The sequence below is a fragment of the Setaria italica genome, chromosome II, assembly GCF_000263155.2.
Source record: "Setaria italica strain Yugu1 chromosome II, Setaria_italica_v2.0, whole genome shotgun sequence".
Lineage (NCBI taxonomy): Eukaryota > Viridiplantae > Streptophyta > Magnoliopsida > Poales > Poaceae > Setaria > Setaria italica.
In genome coordinates, this window is record NC_028451.1 from 7,716,678 (window position 1) to 7,738,320 (window position 21,643).

General features: G+C 42.6%; 1 long non-coding RNA gene across 1 annotated transcript; it reads right to left on the minus strand.

Annotated features, from left to right (window-relative positions):
• Positions 1-15,801: 15,801 nt before the first annotated feature.
• Positions 15,802-18,382, minus strand: LOC101773304. Its single transcript, XR_214602.4, has 3 exons — positions 17,948-18,382; positions 17,317-17,498; positions 15,802-16,208 (listed from the first exon to the last, which is right to left on the minus strand). It is a non-coding gene; the product is annotated as an uncharacterized LOC101773304 (long non-coding RNA).
• Positions 18,383-21,643: the final 3,261 nt, after the last annotated feature.

Here is a 21,643-nt window from a genome sequence, read left to right on the forward strand (position 1 = left end):
GCGCCATGCAACAAAAAAAAGAGCGCCAATGCAACCAACGCGAGGGAACCGGAGAAAAAGGAGCGCCATGCAAAATTGCAAATTACCAGCGCGCGCTGCGCCATGCACAGGCGCCATGCAAATTACCAGCCCACGCGTCCACAACGTCATGCAAAAACGCCAAAAATCGCAAAAAACCGACACAACTCAAGAATCGAACCTGCAACCTCAAGACGCTAGATCACATGCAATAGCCACTCGGGTGAAGAGAAGAGTTGTATTGAAACGACTACGAGGTATATTTAATAAGGGCAAACATGGAAGAATAGATGCAAATTAATTATACCTTGGTATGCTAAACCTTGTCCTAAACGACCTTAAAATCAAAACCGGAGGGAGTATATATGTAAAGGAGTGGATATTGGAACTTGCATAAGCATTGTGTTCAGTGTGTCCCACAAGTTTATTATTACCGTATAGGTTACCGTCGACTACATGTACCTATAGTCCTACCTCATTTGTTAATGGGTACTGCACCAAGTGGCTGAAATGTTTATTCGTTTTCAGTACTAGGAAAAACATGTGTTCCTGGATCGCTGGTGCGTTGACAGTTCCTGAAAAAACAAGTTTGCCCACATACCTACATGGATCACTCCTCAATCTAAGATCTTCCAATATGATTAGTTTATACTTTTCATAATCCATGTTAAATATTAGGGTACACTTCACCTTCGTCGTTTGACTATTCTGTCCTCTTTTGGTGTATAATTAAACAAGTTAATAAACAAGGCTTTCTATAGAAGTTTTATTTGAATTAAAAGCACAAAAGACGAAGGCAAGCAGCAGGCCTGTTCCGCTTGGTTATGAATGAATAATGATGTTTTCTAAAAAAACTGAATCCAACTAAGAGGAACAAGGTTTGAACCTGCGTGCTTGAGATGCACAACCATCAGTTCAGCTTAGGTAGGCTCCTATTATGTTTTGGGAACTTCTTCCTATATAGATCAAGTTGTAATATATAAAGTCACGTTCTAGAACTATGCAATTGATGATACGTTGTGTCTCACGGCCTTGGGAAACAATTCCTTTACTCTTGTTGATGTCGAATTATTATATCACACCTCGATAGTTGTCATGGATCTCTAAAATTCCTGGCCAGTACCGACAAAATGCCTCTATGCTTCTGCCCAGCTTCAACTATTGCTTTTGCTGCAACAGCTCAATCACAGCAAGCTTCTTTCCTGCAGCATCACACTGTGGTTCCAAAACTAATGTCTCCTGGCTTCTTAAGGATGTTCGGAAATTGTATGTACCACCACTGCATACACTTTACCCTTGGTCCTCGATCTCTAAGTAACATGGCACGAAAGAAGCACAAAGCGGATAGGAGGAAGTTGAACATGCTAGCTTCTTTCCTGACACCTTCCGTTCTCATAAATAAGACCATTGCAGCTAGTTTTCTCATCTTGCGGGGTGCTTCATTTTTTGTATGGCAGTAGTATCCGTGCCAACCCGCAATTAGCATCGGTAGTGTTAAGTCAATATTCCTACTGAACAGAAAGTAGCACTGGTACCGATAGGATAGTATATAAAGATGTTTTGGAGTCGACACAGATTATTAAGTCCTCTCCAGTAGTGGCTGATGAGTAAACCCGATGACAAATAAAAAGCAGATAGAGGTATGGTCAATATTGTGGTAGCTTATTTCCTGATGCCATCTATCCTCAAAAAAATGCTTATGCGCCTTACTCTTACTCTATTCTCTCTCATCTCTTGGTCTCTCAAGCTAGTCCTGGCTCCATTAGAAACTGAATACCATGACGGTACTATTTTAAATTGTACTCCGGGAACTATTTAATAAATACAATGGCTCTATTAGTTTGTATTAAAGATACGGCAAGAAGTTTTGTTTTTCATATCTGATATGTAAACAAGTTAGTTGTTGTCTGCCTGCACTCCTGCATCTAGCTAGAGCATAGGTTGATTGTTGCCTTTCACAAGTTCTCCTCATGCTGTGAGTGCAAATTTTCTCACCTTGCAAAGTGTTGCATGTTCAATCAGGAGTTTGGACATAGGACAGCTAGCGACAAATATACATGGTTTATTTGGCCCTAATCATCTGATTTAGTTTGTGTTGCAACGAAGCATCCAAGCTGGGCATCCAATTTTTCTATTTGAAACTTTTGATGTTTTAGGAACTTGATGGGCTTTAAGAAGATGAAACTAATCGTTAACTCTAATGCTCATTACATGACAGGAAAAAGAGGTAACGATCATGCTAAAATAATGACCCTATCTAGGCTCTATAGCACCGTCTAAACAAATTGTTTGTCTGTCATGCTAAATGTTTACCCTCGGTCTCCAAATTTTATAGTAACTGCCCTTTGGCAATACAGTGCTTGCGGTATACTAGCATGTAAGTCATTCAAATGTGAGAAGTACCAAATTGAGTAGAGTCCATGTTCAGTCGTACGTGCAAGGAACAACTGCATGGCTAACACTACGGGATACAGGGGCACTCGGCAAAGCCCCAAAAACACTCAGCACGGCAAACGACACTTGGCGTAGAGTTTAACGGCAAAGAGTTTGTTTGCCGAGTGTCAACCGTTGGGCACTCGGCGAAGACTTTGCCGAGTGCCAAAAAACACTTGGCAAACTATTTTTAAAAATAAAATAAAAAAACATCCTGCCCTGCCACCGCCACCACTGCGTGCTCCGCCAGCACCAAGCCGGCCTCCTCGCCAGCTGCACCTCCCATGCTGCCACCAGACCACGCCACCCGTACCACGCTAGCCACGCCCATACCTCCACCAAGAACGCCACCGCCGCCCGCACCACGCTGCCGCGGCCGCTACCATGCCCGTTGCCGCCGCCACCACGTGCCCTGCCCCTAGCCTGCGCCACCGTCCCCTCCGCCGCCTAGGGTGCGCCGCCGCCGGGCCCCCTCCTTGGATCTCACCGTTGGGGGAGGCAGGGAGGGAGGGGGTGGCCCTAGCCGCCGGATCTGGGGAGGAGGACCTATCTTTCCTAGGATTAAATTAGACCTTAGCTCTGATTACCAACTGTAACACCATAGGAAAAACAAAAACCATCTTAGGATGCTACTAAGCTACACTGGACAAAAGGGAAAGATTTGACAGCATCTCCCCTAAAACGCGAATATTGCGGAAGCAACAAATAATAAGATATGTAAACAGATAAAGCACAGTAGTATTAATGAAAGATCCTAACATGATATCCAACAATTAAAGGCAAGGTTTAACAAATCTTAGCCATCATTAAGCAACAAACAAACTCTCATATATAGAGAAGGACTTAAATATTAGAGCATCATATCACACTAGAGAATTTTTATTAAAGAGAAGTATGTGACGTGCTGCTACTTCCCCACCCCCAAGCAAAGCATCCATCCAACAAGTACATGAGATGATAAAACAGGGGTGAGATATAAAATCTCAGCAAGTAACCGGCTTTAACAAACTATTTAAACTACAAGTTCATCGGACAATGGTTTAACTATTATCAGCAAGCATAACTCCTCGATGAAAAATAATAATAATATCAACTCCAACACCCTCATACATGATTAAAACCAATTCATCCCCAAACCTTGGAGAAGATTCACTTGTCACCACCATTGTCAAATAGATGCCATAGAAAACCAATAGCACCCTAAATGCAAATGCCATGTCTCCTATCTTCATACTCAACAAAGTATGAAGCTGCATCGTTATGCCCAATAAACGATGCTGCACTGGTACGGTCGTGGCTATCAAGCGGCGACATAACTCCATATGCCATGCATTGTGATGCAATGAAATGCAATGCCAAGATAGATCACGCAGAGAGAGCAAACACCGCATATACTAGATAAGTCTCTCCTGATTTGACAACATAAACCTCATCCTAATTATGCCAACAAGAGCCATTACCAAGTTATAAAGTAAAGAACAAGGCATATATAATAACAAAAGTAAGATGTGCATAAACCTATAATTGAATGGATCATATTGGATAAGTTATCATTCTGAAATTTAAGATGGAGGTAGAAAAAATAGCAAATTAAAACTTGTAGCAACCACCGCTACGTTACTTGCCTCCCAATGAAGGAGATAGTAGCTCTAAGCGTGATCCGGAGCGTTACCATCTATTTTGACACAATAAGGTCAGAGCATATCCTCAAACAACCATATGCATACAGCAAGAAAAGCACTCGTATAGCCCAACTCGTCAAACAAGCAACAACGGTGAACATCGCCTAGGCTAACCACAGCAATGCTACTTTACTTTTTTGTATCTTTAAAATTGTAAAAGATATAACAGCAAGAAAATACACCTTAGAAAGATAAGGGAAAAATCCTACAACTTTCTACAGATCCTCTATTTTTAACATGATCCCTAGTGTGATAAAACTGCCGTTGAATGTGAAGTACAGAATCTGTCTGAAATTTCGGACAGCAGCATAAAAAAATCCATATCTCCCAAACCCCTTGTCCAAAAATTCTAAACGTTTTTTAGTACATACAACTATGAGCATCCTACAACTTTGTTATTATGGGTTTCCATGAATTCTATACTTAAGATCATCTAATATATGTCGGAACATCTACTGTCAAAATCTGGATATTCAGAAAGAGCGTCCAAATAATATTCAATAACTGAAGGTATACTCCACCTTAAAATGTGAAACTTTGACAGAAGTTAGACCTCACAAACCTCTACAACTTCTGTATGATCCACTTTTTGAGGAAAAGTCGTTTATGTTGCCAAAACTACAAGGCCAGCAGCACTGTCCGTGCTACAGGACAGCACACCTTAGATCGACCTTCAAACCGTGTTTTCCCCACCAAATCCACTAATCCTCATGACCAAGAGCTATATAAAAACATCAATTAGCGGAGCCAATGTGGATTCACCTCACCTTGGTTGTCCCCTAAACCTAGGGCAGCAAGATTGAGATGGGGAAAAGCAAATCTACTCCGAAGATGCACCACATCTTGGTCCTCTCCTCCTCCTCAATCCATTTTTCTCCTTTTCTCTTGGTTATTGCTGCTATGGAGGAGGTTCTAGATAGGGGGAGGGTCATGTGGAGAGGGAGAGAGACGTTCTTGGGAGGATTTCAAACAGGACGGAGAGGGGGTGGCGCTAGGGGAAGGGGCTCGATCCCCTAGGTCTTGAGGGAAAGGATTTCGACTTGGGCTAAGGGAGTGGGCTGGTTTGCTAGGTCTTGGTCCAAATTGGATTCGGACCTCTGAATCCTTTTTTTTTTCTAAGAAAAATGTAATGTTACAGCAATGGACTACTCTTTGTAGCACTGGGTATTCGCCATTGAGCAATGGACTGTTTGTAGCACTGGGTGTTCGCCATTGAGCAATGGACTGTTTGTAGCACTGGGTGTTGTTGTTAGTTTATACTTAATGAGAAGGGCAGAAAACCTGCCTAGATTAGTTCCCAGTCAAACCGAATACTGAAAACTAGGGAAAGTTGGATAGGTACCATTGAAAGATGTACATTAAAAGATCGCTTATTTGCTACATACCATGGAAAGATCACAAGTTTATTGGTTTCTACCACTCCCATTAACTTTGCTAATGGGCAGACTATTTTGGCCCCATTCTGAGTTTTCTTCTTCTACGTCTCTTCCTGTTCAAACTCCACCCCTCCGGAGAGAGAGAGAGTTTGGTGAGTTCTTGGTCCTCCCTTGGCCTCCATTTGTCGATTTCTTGCCGCCTCCCCGAACGACATCCTCCAACCAACGTCGCCAGCGTCCAGAATGTTGCAATTGCAGCGGAAGGTGGGGCCATTTCCTATCGCCACCGCAGCAGCCACGGCCTTGGCTAGTGATGGCCCAAGAAATCGATTTCTTCTTTCCGATGCATCTATTTTTGCTGTCCTGGCCACCGGGAATAGCTGCTGGCGCTCTCAGCCTTGCTCAAAATTGCCTCCGAGGCTCCAACCCTCGTCAATGCGGAGAGTGCCGGATTGCCTCCAGTATGTTTGCTTGCACACACAGAGACCGAGTAGACAGCGGAGGAGGTCTTCTGCAACTCCGGTCGGGAAACACTCGCCAGCCGCGGCAGGAGGAGATCAGCATAGTAGAGAATGACCAGGAGAGGTTTGCCAGCAGCGGCTCTGGAGGAGTTTTGTGAGATGCAAGCGGCCAGCAGCCAGCCTTGCGTGAGATGAGACAGAGATGGAGAGCGCAGCCTTCCATGAAAAAAAAAAAGAAGCAAAGCAAGTGACGGGACCTCACGGAATGATAGATATCAATAACTTGTAAACCTTTCAATGGTATATAGCAAAGAAGTGATCTTTTAATGGTATATTGCTAAACTTGACATCTTTCGATGGTAGGTATCCAATTTTCCCAAAACTAAGAGCGGGATTAGGGGAAGCAATCCCCACAGGGTTTGAGTGGGATGGGAGGGATTCACTTAATCCCTCCCTTGGAAAGGTTCCACTCAGGGATTTAATACAGGCCTACCGAACAAGGCCTTATTGGGAACTTCTGTTTTTGTCTTTGTAAAAGAGAAAAGGTCCATCAAACCCTTGAGGTTCTAAACAAAAAAATATAGGTTCTTATAGGGTGACGGGGATGCAGGATTATACTATCATGGGACAGTCACATTTTAGCCCTCAATTCCAATTCAAGACAACTTTAGCGGCCCTCACCCCTTCCCGGAAACCGGACAGAATACACCCCTTAGACAAACTAGTCTATCAACCCGTGCTCCCGCACGGGTTAATGCTTTTAAAAGTTATTATATTTGAAAATTATTTGGAAATTAAACTTCTAATTAATAGTTAAAATTATTTACCTATTACTCTCTCATTTTTTAATCCTTCGACATAATACACATATAGATGTCTACTTATATTTTTCTAGTTATGATTATTTTTTAATTAATAATTACTCTACACCTTTCATCCACATCCACACATTTTTCATTTTGTATCGCACCTCCAAATATTATGTTTAGCATAAAAATCAATATTTTTAATCACTTCCTCACATACATGTATAAATGGTCTATATGGTGTCACTCATCATGTGTGTATACCTTAACTTAGTATTTGTATATTAACAATAACATAATACGTAATTCAGAATTATCTATTAGCTTACTTTTGTACATTTATGTATGATGTACATAAAGATAATTAGATTACAATTTACATGCTTACTTTGGATTATTTTTAATAACAACATATGTGGGTAACTTAGATATAAATTTAGAATGACATTTTAAGTTATGCTTTATAATGATATGCATAAGTAAATTGGATTGGAAGAGCTCGGCAATTTATATAAAGGTTTAGTGTTTATTTTAGAATGTTTTCAAGATGAAAGTGGTGGGTAACTTTTTTCAACATATAACAGACCAATGACTATGATTATTAGAGTTTATTGGATTGATGTTTGATATTTCAAGTTTTTTGAGAATTTTTTAGGATTTGTCTTTTTTCTAGCGTGTCTCATAGAACCTAGTCTCCAATGGAAAAGAAAGTGAGGCCACACTGCTACAAAACTATTACCTTGATCTACCTCTCATTTGTTAAATATTCGAACACAATAGTTCTATAGATATATACTTATTATCTTTATCTGATTGTGATAGATTTTAGTTTGTGATTTCATTTTTTAAATATTTGAACACAATAGTTATATAGATATATACTTATTATCTTTATCCAATTGTGATAGATTTTAGTTAGTAATTACTCTATAATATTTTCATCCACATTTATAATCTTTAAGTTTTCACGTTGCATCACAATTATGCGCTTCAATTTTTTTAATAATGGATCCTAAGTTTAAGCTATACTTTTAACATAGAAATCAATATTCTCATCACTTGCTCCATATCTTTATAAATTATGACACACATCATGCATAGGTACCTTAATAATTATATCATATACTAATATATGATTTAGAACCATATATTGGTCTATATTTTTAAGTAAGATGATTTGGATTAAAATTTAGGTTATCTCATGTTATTTTTAATAATAGCACATGTGGGTAATATAGATGTACATTTATGGGTTACTTTAAGATATTTTTATTAAAGAATTAGTGGTGGACAATTTTGTTACAAATTTAGGAGGTAATTCTAAATTATTTTTATAATAACATAAGTGAGTAATTTTGATGACGAACATTGCTAAAGTACACCTCTTACCTTCTGGGAGGTAAGACGTGAATTAAATTTGGACCCTTGATTATTAAGAAAAAATCCAATTAGAAAATAGAAAAAAACTACTAACCCACTTCTTTCCAACTACCGGTGACATGTATGCATGCATCTATCCAGTCTTTATCTCTTTAAAGTCCCGTCAGCATGCGTGCATAGCACCATAAACATTTCAATTTGTTTCCACAATTTTTTTCTCTACTACCGTGCAACTAGGTCCCATGTCTGCCATATCTCATAGTATGATTTTTATCCGTCACATCTGCACATGTATGCTATTTCTGATGTTGCTAACAATTTAATCTCATGTCCAAGCAATTTCTTGTTACAATGTTACGTATGATACAATTATCACTTCACCTAAAAATTTGACCTGCCACGTCTCATTTGAAATATGTTGTATATAACGCAATAATTACTTACCTAAAGAAATAATCTATTAGATGTCAAAAAATATATTTACCTATGTACATTGCAACTCACATGCAACCATTAGTATATTTTTTTTAAAAAAATAGATCAAGTACATACGTGCATCTATCACATAATAGAATTAGATTTGCATACATATTTTTGAAGTTTTTGTACACATCACGTTTGGGTAGTTAGATTAGGGGTTACTCACATGCAACCATTAGTATATTTTTTTAGAAAAAATAGATCACGTATGTACGTGCATCTGTCACATAACAAATTAGATTTACGTATATCCATTTTGAATTTTTTGTACACATCACGTTAGGATAAGTTAGATTAGAAGTTACTTTAGTTCATTTTATATAATGGTATGGGTGGGTAATTTAGAGGTAGATTTAGGGGTTACTTTACGCTATTTTCATAATGGCATAAGTGGGTAATTTTTTTAGAAAATATAATAGATCCAATAGCTATGATGATTCGAGTCTACAAGTTGATGGCTAGATGTTTTGCGTTTTTGTGAGAATTTTTAGGAGTTCTTTCTTTTTCTAGAGTATCCACCTAGGATCCTAGGTGGGTTCACCTGGAGGTTTCAAAAGGAACCTCCAATTAGTAATAGTAAGATTTAGCTGAAGCTTGTGGTGGGAGGCCATCTGCTCCATTCTTTGCTGCAACCGGAAGGATGCATGAGGATGCTGGTGCATAATGGCATGTCCTGGAGCTGCAAAGAATTGACGGTGTTAATTTGAATCCATTTGTTTGCTTCATATCATGGCAAGATGATGATGATACTCTGGTCTGTGGGCAAGATGAATGGATCGTAATTGTTTCAGGAAAACTGTACACAGCACTATGCAATTATTGGTAAAACCAATAAAGGAAATATAATTGCTAAACATAAGTAAAATCAAATAACACTAGCATCGCACGTCACATCCTACCACAAGAAGCAACAACTAGTACGTAAATGAGGATGGTCTTGTACTAGCTTAGTAGGAAAATAATTTGTTGTTCACCATGTACACAAATCAGTTACACGCGTCGGATATTGACAGGCAATGCGGAGGATTTGGGAGTTGGGACATGCTAGCCTGGAGACCCGCGTGATATTCGCTTGGGCGCCATATTTGGTAGCCTTTCATGGACTCCCCGCATTTTCTGCTGGCTGTTCTCGTGGAATGATACTAGTGAAACGACCGAGTATCCCTTCCCGTGGTACCGTGGTAGCCTGGTAGGCTATGATCCTGTCACCTTCTATTCCTAGTGTCTACATTTTTACTAGTGCGCCTTTCATTCTTCTCTAATTTGTGGTAGCAGGGTAGTGCCAAATAATGTCAATATCAAATATATAAATATGCAGTGGTACTGGCCGAGCATCTCTTTGTGCTACGTATGTGCACCTTTTGCATTTATTAATCATACCGATATTCGATATCGGTTCCATCTAAAAGCAAAGTATCTTAGGTGGTGTTTGGATAAGTAGTTCATGGGCTAAACTTTAGCTCCTAAAATTTAGTTCTGCTGGGTTGTTTGAATCCATGGACTAAAATGGACTAAAGTCCATAAATGCTATTCAACAAAGACCCTATTACCCTCCTTCCCTACCCTTCCTCTCCACCAGCTCGCAGGCAGCTCACCGCCGCCGAGCTCCTCTCCGAGTCGCGCCCGCTCCTCGCCCTGCGCGCCGTCGCCGAGCACCTCCTCATCGACCGCCTCTCGCTGCTGGACCCACCCGCCGCCTCCCCGCCCCCCTTCAACTTCCTTGCTGCCGCCTTCGGCTGCGCCGCCGACGAGGCCCGCAAGATCTCCACCATCCGCGACACCTTCCCCACGCCGCCCGGCGCGCCCCACCCCACCGCCGAGCTCCTCGTCCTCGTCGTCCTCCCTCCTATCGGTGGCCGCGGCGCTCTCATCCCCGCCGGCGGCCGCAGCCCTGGCGGCCGGCGGCATCGAGGCCAGCGGCAGCGGGGTCAAGGCAGAGACGGAGGACGAGGTGGCGGTGGGGGCGAGGTGGAGGTGGAGGAGGAGGTGGCCGGCGGCGGCGGGGGTGAGGCGGAGGCGGAGGTGGCGAAAGTCGAGGTGGCGGCGTCGTCATCGTCGTCGCCAGCGACCGCGGCGGAGGCTGGGGTCTCCCGCGGACTCGCCGCTGCCCGCTGCGGCAAGATCCCGGGACGACGCCGACAAATCTCCGCGCGAGGGAGGCGATGGGCGATGACGAGCAGGCGGGCGGCGATGGTGGCGGGCGATGAGGGAGGCCGGTGGGCGACGACGGGCGGCGAGGGAGGCCGGTGGGCAGGGGCGGGCGGCAATGGACGGGAGGGTGCCGGCGGGCGGGAGGCGGAGGAGAGCGAGGAAAGGGGGGGCAGGGGTGGAAAATGGTGGGGAGGAGCACTTTTAGCCCCTTTTAGGGTCTCTTTGGGAGCTAAAGTTTTTAGTCCAAACTTTAGCTCTTTGCCCCTTTTTGCCCACCTGTTTGGATCCCAAGAGCTAAATTTTGAGCTAAAAGTGCAAAGCTAAAATTTAGCCCTTGGATCCAAACAGGCCTTACATTGGTTTACTATCTGCAGGATAAGATTTGTCACACGGGTTTCGCTTCCCCAGTTCTATGGAGAATTTAAGGAATAATTATGCAGTCTTCATCTTCCACCAGTTTGAACTGATTCTAATGCAACAATTTCTATCCTGTTAGCTGCTTGAAAAGACTTGGACAATGAGAATCTACTCGAAACAACAAGACATCCAGTCATCCGTGTGCAACTAGGATGATGATAGTTAGCAAAGAGGGACAGTGCATTGACAAAATAATAAGGCCATTTTGAGCATTTTGGATGTTGGAACCTATCGGGGAGGCCAGGCAAAAGGACAGCGATGGCAAGGCCGTGAGTGGTTGAGGACGCTCCAGTTTGATCCAGGAGGCATGCCTGATATTAGCTTGGACATTTTTCATGGCCTTATGTCGACCCCCCGCATTCTCTTCTCATCACTATCCAAGCCTAAAGGTGAGAGTGGAATAACAGAGAGTGCATGTTCTTGTAGTAAGCTATTTCCCGGCACCTTCTATTCCTGGTGTCCACATTTTTACTAGTGCACTTTTCTTTCTTTTCCAATGTGTGCTAGAAGGGCAGTGGTAAATAATGCCATATATATCAAATATATAAAGGCGCATTGGTACGGGCCAAGCATAATATCTTCGTGCTACATGCGTGCATCTATTGCGTTCATTAGTAATGCTGATATTTGAAATCGTCCATCCATAAGCAAAATATCTTACAGTGCTTGTCTATCTGTCGGTTATGATTTGTCACATGGTTTTGCTTCCCCAGTTCTATGCACAATTTAAATAATTATTATATATGCAGTCTTCACTTACCACTTGTTCGGAACAGGTTCGAATGCAACAATTTGTGTCCTGCTAGCAACAAGACATCGAGTCATCTTGAAAACACTTGAACAATGAGAATCTACTTGAAATTAAACAATGAGAATATGCTTGAAAACACTTGAACAATGAGAATTTACTTGAAATTAAACAACAAGACATCTAGCCATCTTTGTGCAACTAGGATGATGACACGTAGCAAAACGGAAAGTGCATTGACAAAAAAAAGGATATTCACAAACACAGAAATCATTATTTATTTCTTTTAAGCACCATGTTCATTTTTGTGACTCTCCAGTCCATCTATCTTGATATTTAGTTCCGCTAATTGTGTTTTCCACCACTTATAATTGTCATCAGCACTGCAACTATATAAAGTGTCGTTCTAATCCTTTCAATTGGAAAATCATAACCTCTTGAAAAATAACCGTAGCTCAGCGACAGCTACTATATTGTGTTAGCCTCCAAACGTCAACCTTTGTTTGCAACGGCAGCAAGGCTGGGCAATTTGGAAACACAATAGAGAATCATTGCACTGGGAACACTGGGAACACTGAACTGGGCAGCTGGTGTCGATCAGATAAATGTATTGTCACTAAGGCCGCTTCCAAGGGTGCAGCAGGAGTCGTATACTTCCTTCTCGCTCTCTAGCTAGCTCAGAAGCAGAAGTACTGAAGAGGCAAGCCCAAACAAGCCAGTCGAACAAGGACGTGTTGTCCTTGCGGTAGGCTATTTCCTGGGACCTTCCATTCCTATATTTAGGAAGATTTGCCAATACATTCCTACTATTGGACCTTCGTTCCTCTCCATTGTATATAAGTATGAAATATATAAAGGACAATGGCACTCGCAAAGCTTCTAATGGCACCGAAGCGCATCTTACATTCAATCATGCTGATATGTGAATCCCAGTCTTAAAAGGTTCCATGCATCTTCCAGCTAAATATATTGATGTTCTCGTCATGTTCAGATAAAGATCAGGGTACCCAAAATCTAGAATTAATTTTTCATTCTTCAGTTTAATGGATAATCTTATAAATAATTGTGCCATCAATGCCAACAGATTCTATTGCAGCCTCCATATGACAGACATGTTTAAAAAGTCAAACATGCGGCTTAAAATAGGTTTATAATGGGGTTTTTCTAGTTTGATCCAACAAACTCAATTTGCATTTTTCTAGTTTGATCCTCCTGCACACAGCCGAGGAGCCGCCCCTCGTGGCAGCCATGGCCGGCTACCTGCACATCTCCCTCCTTGATTGTGCTATCAGGCCTTTGGACGAGGTTGAAGCATTAGGAGTGATTGCGGAGTAGAAAGGAAGGGGGCAGGAAAGGGAAGAAGCGGGAGGTTCAGTTCTGGGTTGACCACCCGCTAAGCAACCACTCGGAAAGAATGTACGTCCCAATGCCTCCTATTCCCCACTGCTTTCATGCACCCTTGTTTGGTCTGGTGTTCTCTCGTCCTTCTATTTTCTTTCATCTGCTTGTTGCATGTTTTCCTTTTCTTTCAGCAGAAAAGTGTGAACAGCAATAATAGAGCATGCTGCTATTTGCATTGGGCCCGGTGGCGCTACATGTAGGCATGGCACATTGACGCATTATATTGTTGCACCTTTTGACGCTCCACTAGTTGAATGATATGTTACAGGAGTAGGTTGTGGAGTCATATCACAAGCCTGGAGAGGCTGTTGATTCCAATAACTCTTGTCTGTACAACCATCTTCTGATAATAAAAAAACAAAATGTTAATTACTTGAACCGTAAATAATATATTATTGCAAATGGCTGAAAGGTCACAAAAATGGTTCAGGGCAATAGTTAGTTAGGTCTCCTTTGGTACAGCTCAAAGAATGGCTCTTGGAGCTGTTTTTGGTGGAGCTGTGCCAAAGGGCTTAAATGGGAATGGCTCCTATGGAAAAACCATGCGGAGCCAGAGCAGTTTTTCAACACGCAAGACGGAGCCGGTTTTCGTGGCTATGTGCGGCTCCGTCCCGCACGCCAGCGAGCATGTTACGTAATTGCCCCTCAAGTTCGCTAAATTTACGTCAAAATTGCCACCGCAGACAGGCAGAAGCGTGCCACTCCGTGCGGCTCCCTCTGTCGCGCCCTATCCTCACGTGCGCTCCCTCTCTCCTCGCGCTCGAAGGCAGAAGACGGCGGCCTTGCCCGCGGCAGAGCGGCGGTGGGGGATCCGGCGCCTCCTCCTATGCCCCCGGGGCGAGGGCTCGTCGTCATCGCCGCTACCGCTGTCACCGCCCCCGCCTGCGGCGGATGAGGGGAGGCGGAAGGGGTTCACCTCAGCGGCGCTGCGCGGGCTGGGGTGCACGTCGGCGGCGGCCTCGCAGGCTTACACACCTTGGGGGGTGGCGGTGGCGGTGGCCGTGCGGTCGTCCATGGACTGGCATGGGCGGCGGCAACAGAGGGGGAAGGAGAGGAGGAATGAGCGGGGAGGCGGTGGGAGGTGATGGAATGGGAGGCCGGCAGTGGGAGGAGGATAATGAAGGAAGAGAAAAGGATAATGAAGAGAAAAGAAAGAAAGAAAGAAAATAAATAGGAAAAAATAAAAAAAGAAAAGGAAAAGGAAAGGGTATTGTGGGTAATTCATCTTATCTAACCATTTTAAACTATACGGAAGAGCCATTTTGCCAAAAAGTTTTCCAAAAGAGCTTCAACTCCACCAGATAAGCCACTCCACCAGAAGAGATAGAGCCGAAGCCGTTTTCAGAGGAGCCGAAGCCCTGCCAAACTGGCTCTTAGAGTGCTGGCCTGTCATTTTTTGGATGTTATATATCAAACATCCCTGATTTATTTAGTGGAAAATCGAGTCAATTAGAATAGTATTAACGACAGTTAGTTATCCATGACAGCGTGTATATACATGGATTCCATCCCAGCTAGGCTAGTTGTGCACACTAACATTGAATCGTCCTCTTTGGGTATTCCATCACACCCTGACACACAATCTCTCCCTTGTTCTAATTCCTTCAGTTGTAACAAGTGGAATGATGGATTTGTTCTATTTATTTCTTTTGATTCAATTGTTTTGCTCAAATATGGTGAAGAGGATCAACGGGGATCTGCCAGGCGGCTCATTTGCACTTGATTTTTAGTTTTGGTTTCAACGGTGCACTGATAGATCTGTGTAAACCGAGTACGAGGGATGCTCTTGATTGTTGTGGTTCATACTTGGCAATCGTGAGATGGATGGTTCTACATCTTTGTACACTGATAGCTTTAGTCTATATCACTGTATTTCCCAACGGTAAACTCTGTTGCTTTCACCATTTTTTCTTCCTTTGGTCATCTCTCATCCTTTTCTGCTCCAATTGTTGAGTTGCTGCTACTTGGGAGAACGGTAGACCCATATATCTGCATGAAACATTTGTTTACTCAATATAATGGAATATAGTGTAAGGTATTACTCCCTCCGTTCCCGTTTCTAAGGACGTATGCCAGTTTTTTACTTTTACGGATATATATATAGACACATGCACCCTGCAGCATGCATGTACATGGATTGCTACCCACAGACGGTCTAGTTGTGCTCACTGACAGTGAATGATTCTTTGGGTATGCTATATCAACTAATATTTTAGGAAAATGGATATCCCAAGGGATATCTAGAACTTTCGTGATAGGACATACTTTTACTAATTTATACATAGGAACGTGTTATCTTCCCCACTAGTATCTTTCTTTCTGCACTGGGAAACAGCAGATTTGAATGTGTAGGAGGGATAATTGAGATGGTGCTAGTCTATCCGAAGCATGGCATATAACTCAACCTGTTAATTGGGTTGGAACCCAAACTGTAACCCCACCAACCCATTCTCACAAATATATAAATTTAACTCACCCCAAATCAAACTTCCACCTTCACACACCATACCACCCCAAACTTTTCAGTGCATAAGTTATACAAACTGCTTGCCAAATATGGTTACAACCCAATAAGAACCCATTAGATAGCTACTAGTAGTCAAACAAGTTGCAAAGATCTATGTTACATATATATATATATAGGTTGTTCACGCTTGCTTGTGCTTGGTTGCTCCCTAGCTGGAGAGACGAGACGACGACCCAACTGCCGACCAGACCCTGGTTGTTGCCATCGTCCAACCCTGATGCTTATCTCCTCACAGGAGCTCGGCGAGTTGCGTTATCTTTTGTTGGCCACCAGTTTCTGGTTCTTCTGGCCTTTGCTTGTCCATGTCATTCTCACTTTGCTCCTGCACCTGCCAAATGCCAATGCACATGTCTCATACCTGCTTCAAGTGATCCACAAGTCGCTGGACATGAAAACATGGGTGCAAATAGTCTTTCAAAAAAAAACATGGGTGCAAATAATCTTTCAAAAAAAAACATGGGTGCAAAGAAAGCCACAGGTAGACCGTCATGTCTATCTGTGCAGCTGCTTATGTGGCTCGCATGCACAATCATGAGCTTGCAGATGTGCGGCTCCATGAAAATATTATCAACATGCCCCTAGGACCAGAATTAATTGAACAGATATACATCGATGCTGTCCAAGTATGAGACAGCAACACCAGGTAATTTGAGATATATATACTGATAGGCAAGAATTTGAGAAAAAAGAAGTGAAAACAGCACATCAACTAGATTACAGGCTTACAGCTAGATTTACAGCACATCAATTTGCTTTCTTAAACTGGATTAGGCACGTGTTACAGGCTTACAGCTAGATTTGCACTGTCATAAGTAGGATAACAGGAAAAAAAATAGCAAATGATGCAGTATATCAACTACATCCCCTAGGCTAGTACATTCCAAAGGCACTAGCATTCTTGCAATATGAGCAGATACATCAAAAATAACTTGTTTGCTACTCTGCTCCATGTTGGTCAGTTAAGGTCTGGGGCGCAGCATTGAAAACAAACAATGAACAAATTTAAGGATGATTATTTAGAGCATGTGCAAGGAAAAGACAAACTTTCAGTCAGCTAGATGTCACAACTTTATTGTGGCAGTTTGTGCATTTAAGTTACAAGAATGATGTCTAACTCTAATTGCAATTCCAATGCCAATTTCAAGGGTGCAAAGCATGAACTCAAGTAATGAACAAATACTACTTGTTAATTGCTAGTTCTACTGGCATCAGCAAACCATCAAAAACAATGCGGACAAATTATGTAAGCAGTTTAAGATGCTCAGCTAGGCATTGACATCTAAAATGATACTGTACCAAGCAATGAAATATGAAATGCTAGCAAGCGAGGAGAGAAACCCAAAGCAAGCACAAATGGCCAACTACGTCATAACAAACTGGGACTAACAGTTGCCAAAAGAAACTATTAAAGAGATAGGGTTCCACTGACTAATTACCAAGAGTGGATTCTGTGACCTTCACAGCGCAGCACACCAAACGGATGTTCAAGAGCTAACGCAAAATGCGTAAGCGCAATGCGTCTCTTCACTGTGTCGAGCTAAATGGATAGCTCGATCTGCTCAGCTGAATGAGCAGCCAATAGTAACTTCCTAAGCTAAATGTGTTCACGAGGAATTACCTGCACATCAAAAACTGCAGTGAGCAATGTAAAAGATCTAAGAAACAAGATGTTCAATGTGCTGTATCACACACAATGCAAGATCGAAACTCGCTATCCCTATCAATAATCAAGCAAACGTACACAGGATCAAAAGCAACAGCACCGAAGGCCCAAACAACGAAAAAGAATATGCATGTGCAGCTGTTTGGATGTCAACTCGCGAGACAGGAAGGAACTGAAGGAGCGAAGATAAGTCAACCCCCGACAGTTCAACGCACTTGATAAATCCTACGAACCAGTTCCCTCAAGCGACCTATCATTACCAAACGTGGAAACCGAAAGGCTGCGAAGACTGGATGCAATTATCAGCTTCTTGCCGTCAATCCAACCCAAATTTGACACAGGAACTAATTATCAGCTAGGAGTAGAACGCTAGGCGGAACAAACCAGCGGAGTAAAATTTTCACCTCAACGGCTCTTGGCGCTGCGCTGCAGCGGATTGAGCCTGACGACCCTGAGTATGCGGCGGACGACCCTGAGTAGACGCCAGCAGAGCCGCCGCCCCACCTTCGCAAGCGCCCACCTCTAAGTCGCCAGCCAAGGCAGGATTCTTGCGGGAAAAAGGAGCAAATTCCACGGACAGGGAGCAATCGAGCTCGAGACGCTAAGGAATTGCGGCGGATCCGGGATGGGGGTCGGGGAAGGAATTGGATCTGATGGGCCAGGGGGCGGACTGACTGGAGCTCGAGACGTCAGCTTCCTTGTTGCCGGAGGGAGCGGGATCTCGGGACGGGGAGGGAGGGAGGCGAGGCGGAGGTGGCGGCGGCGGCGGCGGGATCTCGGGAGGGAGGCGAGGGTGGCGGCCGGATCTCTGGACCGAGTCAGTGAGACCTGAGGCCGGCGGATTGTTTAACGGTTGGAACCCACGGTTAGGATCCATGACTATCCCTCACCACACCACACCAAACTGTTAGGGAGGTGGAGCCCAAACCAAATAAATTTATTAGCAGTGTTGGCCCATTAGCACCCAAGCTAAGGAAGCCCAAAGAAAAATCCAAACTGTTAAAATTATTTCAGCCCAAACCATTTGCAGGGTTACATATAACACCCTGGTAGTTGTGGGAAAGCACATAGTTGTATTCAATATCACTTCTCCCATAGCTATCTCTTAATGCTGTTCTCATTCTAGCTGTCCTCTTGCAACATGGCGGCACAGAAATCTTTAACGATTTGCAAGTGGATCGTGCTGGAATACATGCCCAGACTTTTTTGTTTTTTTATTAGATTTTTAGGGTCGTGCTATTAGGCCAACCTCGCTTGGAAATGCGTTTCCAGGGACGGATCCGCCATCCCTAGAAATGCATTTGCATTGAAGGCTCGAGAACCACAGTACCATTGTACCCATCTCTAGTGCGACAGCACTTTCAATTGCGTGCTGCCAGCAGCGGGATATGCAGCCCAAGGACTCAGAACATCTGGTGGCTAGCCCCAGTGGAAGCATGCTTTTCTTAACTCTAAGTTCTCATGTTCACTGGATAGGCGCATGCATGCATTTGCTTCCGCAGCCTTACTTGATGTGTTCGACACAGTTGTTCCACTGATGACTTAGATGTATATGTACCGCAGCCTTACACGGTTGTAGGCTTTTTCCCGGCACCCTCTATTCCTAGTATATGTACATGTTTACTAGTGCACCTTTCTTTCTTCTCCAGTATGTGTTAGCCGGGTATTGCAAAATAATGCCAATATCAAATATATATATATATATATATATATATATATATATATATATATATATATATATATATATATAGAAAGGTGCAATGGTACTGGCCAAGCATCTGTTGTGCTACATATATACACCTATTGTATTGCGTATTGATTAAGCATGCTGATACTCCCTCTGTCCAAAAAATAAGTCATTAGGGACAATCAAGGTCTAAAATTCCTAGAATGACTTTTTTCTTGGGACGGAGCGAGTATGTCCTAACATTCAAAATGGTTCCATCTATAAGCAAGACATCTTACAGTTCCCCATGTTCAGGTTATAAGATTTGTCACAGAGTTTTGCTTCTTCAGTTCAATGAAATTTAAGGAATAATTATGCAGTCTTCATCTACCACCTGTCCTAACAGAATCTACAACAAATTGTGTCCCACTGGCTGCTTGAAACGAATGGATCAATGAGAATGTACTTGGCACAAAGGCAACTAGGATGATGACAGGTATCAAAGGCAACAATAATTCTTGATTTCTTTCTTTATTTGACCTTGTATTTGACAAAAGTTCTTGTATTTTTCACGAATGATCTTTGTTGATATGTGTTATATTTGATCCCTACTTGTACGCTTTTTATGATGAGTTGATTTTTTTAAAATAATCACTAATAAAGTACATACTTAGTAAGTTTATCACCCAAATCAAGTAGATATTCCGAATTTGAGCTATTCATTTTGGATTCGAATTCAAGAACATCGGAATTCATATTCATATTCGAATAAAGAGATAAAAGTTGATATCCATTAAGTCTGACCATGGCAGCCAGTGTTGATCAGAGAAATTAATGTACTATTAGTAATTAGTAAGGTGGCTTCCTCACAAATGTTCTGGAGCACGATGGGTTATTGAAGGACCAGGACGGGAGACCAGAGGGAGGGTGAATGGAAGCCTCTAAACTCTCTGAGAACAAGGTCTATATCCCGATTGTCACCCCAAACACACTCACTCCTAATAGTCAATAAGACACAAGTCAACTCGTGACAAGCTCACCGTACGAAGGATTAGAGACGCTCAAAGCGTAGCGGAAGCAAAGCAAAATCGAGACACATTCTCCCAAGATACCACACTAGACACCTCACCTCCGAATACTGCCAAACTTGACATCTCTTTCACTTTGGTTTCCTCCTCCACATGGTGCACCGATAGTGAGTTAACGAACGGAGCTATACATGTATACCAAAAGTGACCACATGGTTGTATATGGCAAAGCTAGTATGGATAAAAACACGTTTATTATTTCCAGATACCTTTCATTCTCACAAAAATATCTACATGCTTTACCATCCCTTTCTTCTTCCTCCTCTCCGCTTCTCTCTAGTGAGGGTGCCTCCATTTGTAAGTGAACAGTGGTGTGGAGAAGTATAAATAGGACGCGAGGATGGACATGTTAGGTCAAATACTCCCGAAACATTATTTATAGACTAATAAAAGCAATGTTACTGATTTGTTAAATGTATTGAAAGATAATTGTGTTCTTCGTCCGTTTGTATATAAGTTGCCCTGTACCTAACTCAAATTGAAATGCATTCCGGGAGCTATCACTGAACATCGTATGGACCAAAGTCATGCACTGAATGCTTGTTTGATGCACTCCTGAGCCAGGCAGTAATCCAGATAACAACCGCATTTCAGTAATCCAAATAACATTTGGGACATCGACCTGTCGACGGCCGTATGGATGCATAACTGCGCTCAGCACATCAAGGTATGGCAGTAACCACCTCATTATTACCAAGTTTGTTGACTTAAGATATGTACTTCGTTCTTGCCTGTTACGACTCATACGCAGTGTAATAAAACAAATTTCAAAGCGACGTCAATAAATCAAATTTCGAAAAGAGAGATAAATTTTGCAAACATGGTGCAATGCACATCTGAATCATGAGAGCAGTCCATCTAACAGGTTGAATCAAGTTTCCAAAAAGATTTGCATGAATCATATAATATGTTCCTTAGGGCAAACACTCACAGAACACCTGGTAAATTGACAAAAAAAAACTAATAATTTAACCTCACTATTAAACACTCACGACAGAGCAAATTAATTGATTGAGACAAATAACGAGATAGACTGCATGCATTATGCTTTAGGGGGTGTTTGGTTTGGGGCTGCTAAACTTTAGGGACTAAAGTTTAGTCTCTTTTAGTCCCTAAATTGTTAAACAGGTGATTAAAAGTTGCTAAAGTTTAGCCCTTTAGTCCCTAGGAGGTTGTTGACAGGATGTATCCTCATTAATACCCCCGTGCCTCCCTCCCTACCCCCACGTTCAGGGGCGTCCAAGTAAATATTGCTGATGTCACTGCCCCTACCCCAGTAGTCGTGAGGCGAGAAACTGACCACAACGTACTCTGACCTTTTCTGAACAGAAACCACAGCTGGATCA